Here is a 7,180-nt window from a genome sequence, read left to right as displayed (position 1 = left end):
CTACCTTGCAGTGTAGCACAGGATGACCTTGTGCCTCCTGCCTCCACCTCCCCAAGAGCTGGGATTTCAGGCATGAGTGACCATACTTAAAACCCACAGCTTTAGACAAAATAGATAAGTACTATTCCCTGAGTTACACCCCCAGCCTTCCTATCTCTTCTTGAAAGACCCCCCAGAAACTCAGGCCCCCCAGGATCTCAGCCCAGGACCGCAGTCACCCCAATCACCAGACAGAGTTGAAAGCTTGATGCAAACTGCACGAGGCTTTATTATAGTTGTTTAATGAGCTAACCCCATGTTAGCTCGAGTCTTTCATCCACCCACCATGGCTAGGAAAGTGTCTGCATAGAGATCTTATAGGGCAGTGTAAGTGGAGTGTCTAGGGGTACACACAGGCTCAGGATTAGTGTGACTCCAGGCTTGGAGGGTTTGCCCTGTGTTGGTCAACTGGTTGTTATGGCCCATAGGCCCTCCCAGGGTGGTTTCTATGCTATGCTGTGCACTTGTCTGTAAAGCACACCCAGAGCCGTAAAGCATAGCACCACCAGCTAACTTCTGATTGGTTCCTTGCCACGAGGCAGGCACCTAACCTCCTAGTGACCAAGGCCATGTCAGCGCAAGCATGTGTTACTGTCATGGCTGCCAAAAGGGGCAGGCATCTGACCTCCTAGTGACCAAGACAAGCTCAGGCAAGTACGTGTTCGGCTGTTATAGCTGCCAAAATGGGGAACTGGTCCCTTCATTCTAAGAACAGTCCTGAACCTTTGCTGCCAGGAGTCTGAGCTATGCTTCTAGTAGTCACTGAGGTCATTCTTGTCAGAGGACCTCTGACCTTAGTGGTCATTTTCCTTCATTACTTCTCACCATTACTTCCCTCCAAAAAGAAGCCCCAAGTCTCTTCCCTCTATTTCTTGAGGTTAATTAGGTACCTGGCTTGCTGTCTGTACTATGCCTCACCCAGTCCCTTTTCTTGACACCTGCAGTGTATATAATCAGGATGCAGATGTTGGAGATGGGATGGTAAAAGATTTCAAAATCCCAAGAGAGGACCTGTAACAGACTTGGAAGGAAGATGGTTATACAGCCACAGGTCCCACAGAGAGGGTTAATTCATGGCAGGCAGGGTCAGTGGGAAGTCCTAGATTGGATTAAGTGGCAGAAGATAATGAGGGCCAAACCCAGCATGTGGTAATGTGGGCCTTCAATCCCAGCAAGTAGAATAGTGACATCAGTACTCCCAGCTCTTCTACTGTGAGAGGACAGGCATCCTGGTATATGCAAAGGAGAACAAGAGACCTTGCCTCAAGATAAGGTAAAAGGCAAGAACCAATGCCCAAGGAGGCCCTGTGGCCTGCATAATGCACCATGTCATGTGTCACCCCCATTTCTATAAACACAGAGACTAAAAAGAATGAGAATGAGCAGAGATTCTGAGGGAGAGCCTTTAATGGCATTTCATGGTCTCTATCCATACAGCATAGCAGTGTAGTACAGCACTGAGCTACCAGCCACCCTTCTTTTCCGTAGTTTTGACAGAAGGAACCCGCAGCTTCCTGTACATCAGGGTAGCACTCTGCCACCTGTGTTTGTTCCTCAGTCCTAATGACCTTACTTTAAATGTTAAGTCACATCCATTTATCTTGTGCATGTAGGCATGCAGGCCAGTACACAAGAGATCAGAGAACAACTTGGAGAAGTCAGCTTGTTCTAACATGTGGGTCTTGGGGCTAGAACTTGGGTCATCATCAGGGTTTACTTGCTGAGTCATCTTTCTGGCCCCTAGTATCCTTTCTTAATAACCCCTCCCTTGTCTCTAGGAGGCATATTGGTGCCACAGGTAGTGACCAACTCATCAGGTCCCAGGACCTCTGACTCTTGTGGTTAAGCCTGCTGCCAGGCCCCCACCAAGAGGATCTCCACAGAAAGAGGAGAATACCCAATAGTCTCCGAGTTTCTTTCATCTATTTTTTCAAGGTGAGTTCAGACGTTTGGCTTATCATCTATCCTATGCCCCACAGCCCCTTTCCTAGACATCTGTTCTTTTTAAGGATGCAGATGTTGAAGGGTGGTTGGTAAAGATCTTACAACCTCAGGAGGGGATCAGAAGGAAACTTGGAAGGAAGATGGTTATACAGTCACAGATCCCACCCAGAGAGGGGATGGCCCATGGCTACTCATGTACTAATTAGTAGAACACAGGTTGATGGGAGAATGCTTAGTGTGCAGGTGTTCACAGTCTCAGCACTCAGGAGCCTGATGCAGGAGAATCACAAGTTCAAGGTCAGGAAGCTACGTGGAAAGTTGCAGAGTAACTTGGGCTCTCAAAACAACAAAGTACAATATGGGGGAAAGACTGAGGTAGAGTCTTGGCTGGCATTGCTGAAGAAAAGGCACACCTGGGCATAACAAGCTGCTCAGCACTGGCAAACTGGAATAGTTCAGTGGCTTTAGGTCTAGAAGTTGTGGCTAGTTGCCTGATACCTGCCCCTGAATGAGTTAGGGGAAGAGAAAAACTGGTTTGAGTGTGAGATTTAAATCAGGAAGTTGTTGGGAATACAGACTCAGGACTGGTTGTTTTGTTCCTGCAGGATAGCCACACCCCTGGTAGAGAGCATGGGTGTGTGTGTGTGTGTGTGTGTGTGTGTGTGTGTGTGTGTGTGTTGTGTGACCCCAAATAATGACCTGCCCTAAAAGCATTAAGTCTTCCCCAAGCCTTCAAGCTTTGGGAAATGCCAAAACATCCTAAGATACAGAAAGTTGGGTTATATACACCTGAAAACCCAGTCAGGGCAGGAGGCTTGCTGCTGTAACTCAGTGAGGTTAGAAAGTGAGACCCTGTCTCAAAATACAGAACAGAGCTGTGCATGGTGGCACATGCCTATAACCCCAGCACTCTGGAAGCTGAGGCAATATAACTGCCAATGAGTCCAAAGCCAGACTGTTCGATGAGTTCCAGGCCATCCAAAGATACCTGAAAAAAAAATAATAAATAAATAAAACAAAAAACACAAGGGGGCTTGTTAGTAAGCTAGTTGGGCATGTAGCTTAGTATCTGCCTGTAACACTAGCATGTGGAAGGCTGAGTCAAGAAGATCATGAGTTCATTGAATTGTCTGTTATTTTGTTTGTTTATCTGTTGTTATTTTGAGGTAATGTCTCATAGCTTTAGCTCAGAATGGATACAAGTTACTATGTAAGCCATAGGCTGTGGCTCGACTATAATGAACTCCTGTCTCAGCCTTCTAAGTACTGGGTTTTCAGGCCTGAGGTATAACAACAAGCTAGAATTTCAAGTTTGAGCCGCCCTGAGCTATGGATTAAGATCTGTTTAACCATACCTCCTGCCTGCAATGAACTAGTATGCATAAATACCATAAAAAAGAGACAGAGGAGCAAGCACAGCAGACAAACCCAACTGAGGAGGTTTCTTTTAAGCTGTTACTTCAATTATGAATAAGCTGGGCGAGGTACCATTATATTGTAGTACCAGCTACTTACTCAGCAGGCTGAGGCAGGAGAATCACTTGCACTCAGGGATTTAAAACTAGCCTGAGCAACATAATGAGATATCATCTCTAAAAATATCTTTAAAGGTCAAATGTGGTAGCACTTAGGAGGCTGGAGCCTGAGGACTGCAGAGCTCAAGACCAGCTATGGCAAAGAAAGGATTTCAGGCTAGCCTCTTCTACACTATGAGACTCTGTCTCAAAAAAAATGAAGAGTGCCAGGGATGTGACTTGGTAGAGTGTCTGACTAGTATGCAGGAAACCTGGGGTTCAATCTCTGGTACCACATAAAACCAGATAGGTGGTGCATTCCTGAAATCCTAGCACTCAGGAGGGAGAAGCAGGAGGATATGGAGCTCTAAGTCATCCTTGCCTACTCAGCAAGTTCCAGGCTAGCATGGACAATATGAGACAACCAATCAATCAATCAACAAATAAATAAAAATAAAATCACCCTACATACCAAAGCAACACTGAGCAAAAAGAACAATGCTGGAGGTATGGTCATATTAACAAAACAGTACAGCACTTGCACAAAACAGACACTTAGATAACTGACTAGACTAGAGACATGGGCCTATATGTCAACTGATTTTTATAAAAGATGCCTGAATATACACTGGGGAAAACTGTCTTTCAATAGTGTTGGGGAAACTAGCTCTGCACATGTAGACAAATGAAACTATATCTGTGTCTTCTCTCCCTACTCAAAGTGGACCAAAGAGCCTGATATAAGACTAACTCTGAAACTATCAAGTAGGATACACATGATAAGACATGGGCCAGAACTTTCTGATAAGAATGCCAATCACTCAGAAATACTGCTAACAATTAACATGACTGCAGGAAACTAAATGACTTCTATACACCAAAAGGAATCAAGACAGCCTCCAGAATGGGAGAAAATCTACACATCTGACTTGGGATTTATCTCTACAATATATACAGTTAATTCAAACAACCCAATCAATGAATGTGCTAATGAAATGATCAGCCAGTTCTGAAAAGATGCAGATAGCCAATAAACTTGAGAGGAGTGGGTGTGCTTTCAAATCAGGGTTTGGGAAATGAACGTAGCTATCCTTCAAGATGGTTCCTACCAATAGTCACTTCTGGCTGTCACACGATTGCCAAGTTCCCTCTCCCTCTGTTGAGATTAGTCTGTGTGATCCCTGTCACAGAATGGATACTATGTGGCTTTAAGATGGGTTCAAAAGACACAATGGTAGATATCTTGTCCCTCTCATCTCTCTTTTAAGGGAAGAAAAACATCATTAATTTTTGGACTTTTAGAGACTCAAGTAAATAAGTATTTGTTTAAGGGTAATTTGTGACACAGGAAGATAAGTTAAACTGTATTTCAAGCATCATGATGGCATGCGGGCCAGCCAGTAAAAATTTTGTTTACTTGCTACTAAGCAACGCTTATGATGTCATCAGGGTTAGAACCCTCTAACCCTACACAGTGACAGTTAGCTCAGATTCAGCTTGACTTGACAGGTGAGCACAGCTACTTTTGCTCTTTCCTCCTCCTTTTGATTTAGTGATCCTAACCCAGGGCCTCTGCCTAACCTAGGCAAGCAATCTACCATTGAGCTACATCCCCACCACTTCTATTGTTTTTTTTTTTAAATATTTTCTTCCTTTCAATTTTCTGACACAAGGTATCACTCTATAGCCCAGGCTGGTCTAGAATATAGAGGGTAGTCCAGTTTAGCTTCTAAGTCAGTGATCCTTCTGCCTCAGTCTCCCAAGTGCTGGGATTACAAGACTGTACCACCATACCTGACTTGCCTTCATCATTTCCCCAAAGGTAAATAAGGAATCCTCACTGAAACTGATTCTTGCTATTCCTTGAGTCAACCAAGACATCATGCATAGTGATTTCCACAGTCAAGTGCTGGAAATTTGTTGTTCCAGTTTCTGTCCTTTCAGCTTTGAGGTCTTAATGTCATGACAAGAGGCAAAGGACATGTCATTACAAGCTAGTTGTTTAAAAAAGGAAAATAACAAACTTTTCACACAAAGCTTCTGGCAAAGCTTTAACATGAAAACTTAGGCAGGCATGCTAGCACAATCCTGTATTCCCAGCACCTAAATAGGATGAAAGTTGAGGGGTTTCAAGATCAGCACCTGCTAAGTACCAAGTTTAAGGCTAGTTGGGCTAAAGGGCATCTAGTCTGAAAGAAAAAAGAAAAAAGAAAAACCAACAAAGGAAGCTGGCATGGTGTCTCAGACCTGTAATTGCAGCATTGTGAGGCAAAGAAAGGAGCAATGCAAGTGTAGGGCCTGTTCACAGCAGGACCTCATCTCAAAATAAATGAGGGGTAAAAAAACCCAAAAACACCCTTTACTTTTAGTACCATTATAATAGTGGGTCCTTAAATAATATCAGTTTTAGTCAAGGTTTAAAAATTTTTATTATAATTCACGCACACGCACATGCACACGTTGGTGAATAAGGATGAAGTTTACTTAACCTGTGCCACGGTCCTTCTTTTGGGGAGAAGATCAGAGGTACCTAATTTGCAGATTCCACGTGACATTAAATACGCTGGCGTATTAACAGCAGGTTCCCAGGAACTCGTACCCCCGATTGTAATCTCCTTTGGTGAGCTCTTATCCTTTAGTCTTGGCTCCTAGGAGATTTGGTTCAAATTAACCTTGCACCAACTGTCTTTTTTTTTTTTTTTTTTTTTCAGATCGATATTACTCGACTGTCAAGTCAGCGAATCTGTGCTGAGGTGAGCTGCGAAGACATTCTCCAACATGCTTCGCGCGGTCCTTAGCTAGAGCCACAGCTCAAGCTATCTAGATTCACAACCCGGTCCCTTCACCATCACCAGGGGCTGGGTCCGAGGGGATTAGTCAATAACGGGCAAGAGGGTCCACAATTCCCGAAGCATCACTGTATTTGAGATCCTGGAGTCAGGAGTTGTCCGTTAGTAACGCCCACTGCGCGCGGGATGCAGGGACAGCCCGCAGGCGCACTGTGCTCAGGCCCCTACCAGGCACCCATAGGATTGGGGCTGGGCGCACTAACCGGAAGTGTCTCCTCCCCGAGCGGAAGTTCTGCATTGGCCTCTTGTCCCTGATGGAGATAGAACTTCCGCCGCCGCCGCCCCCTCCACTTCCGGTAGGGAAGACTTGGTTGGTCTCACTTGGGCAAGAACTGGCTGGAAGATTTTAGTGGTGTCGTTTTGGGGCGGCAACCAAGGGTCGCATATACCAGGCGGCCATGGACTCAGGCCTCATCTTCTACTGCTCTTGCAGACTCTTTCAGAGAGCCTACCCTATCACACCTAATTTCAGTCTTTATGCTCCAAAAGTAAGCACCGTGTGCAGAATGCTCTCCTAGTTTGTATTTCTGAACACTACACATCCATGTAATATAAATTTTAAAAATCACCTAGGTTTGATTCTTTTGTCTTACTCAAATATCATGAGTAGGGAGCCTGGTATGATGGATCATATCATTAATCCCAAGACTAGGAATTGATTGACTTGAAAGCAAGTGAGTCAAGAGTTGTAGATAGTCTGGGGTATATAGCCCATTTAATGAGAGCTTTGAACTACAGTTTCAGAAAAAGGGAAAGAGGAAAGATAGAGGAGAAAAGGAAAAAAATGAAATGGTGAGTAGGTGAGAAGTCACTGGTTTGCTGTTTGCTAGTTGA

The 7,180-nt window shown here is 44.5% G+C and overlaps 1 long non-coding RNA gene across 1 annotated transcript; it reads right to left on the bottom strand.

Annotated features, from left to right (window-relative positions):
• Positions 1 to 1,428: 1,428 nt before the first annotated feature.
• On the bottom strand, positions 1,429 to 6,496 carry LOC113835466. The gene is made up of 2 exons (XR_003485016.2): positions 5,987 to 6,496; positions 1,429 to 2,971 (listed from the first exon to the last, which is right to left on the bottom strand). It is a non-coding gene; the product is annotated as an uncharacterized LOC113835466 (long non-coding RNA).
• Between the last annotated feature and the right edge of the window lie 684 nt (positions 6,497 to 7,180).

Source organism: Cricetulus griseus, chromosome 4, assembly GCF_003668045.3.
Source record: "Cricetulus griseus strain 17A/GY chromosome 4, alternate assembly CriGri-PICRH-1.0, whole genome shotgun sequence".
NCBI classification, from domain to species: domain Eukaryota; kingdom Metazoa; phylum Chordata; class Mammalia; order Rodentia; family Cricetidae; genus Cricetulus; species Cricetulus griseus.
The sequence above is the reverse complement of the archived record's forward strand: the minus strand, read 5'-3'. Positions and strand labels throughout refer to the sequence as shown.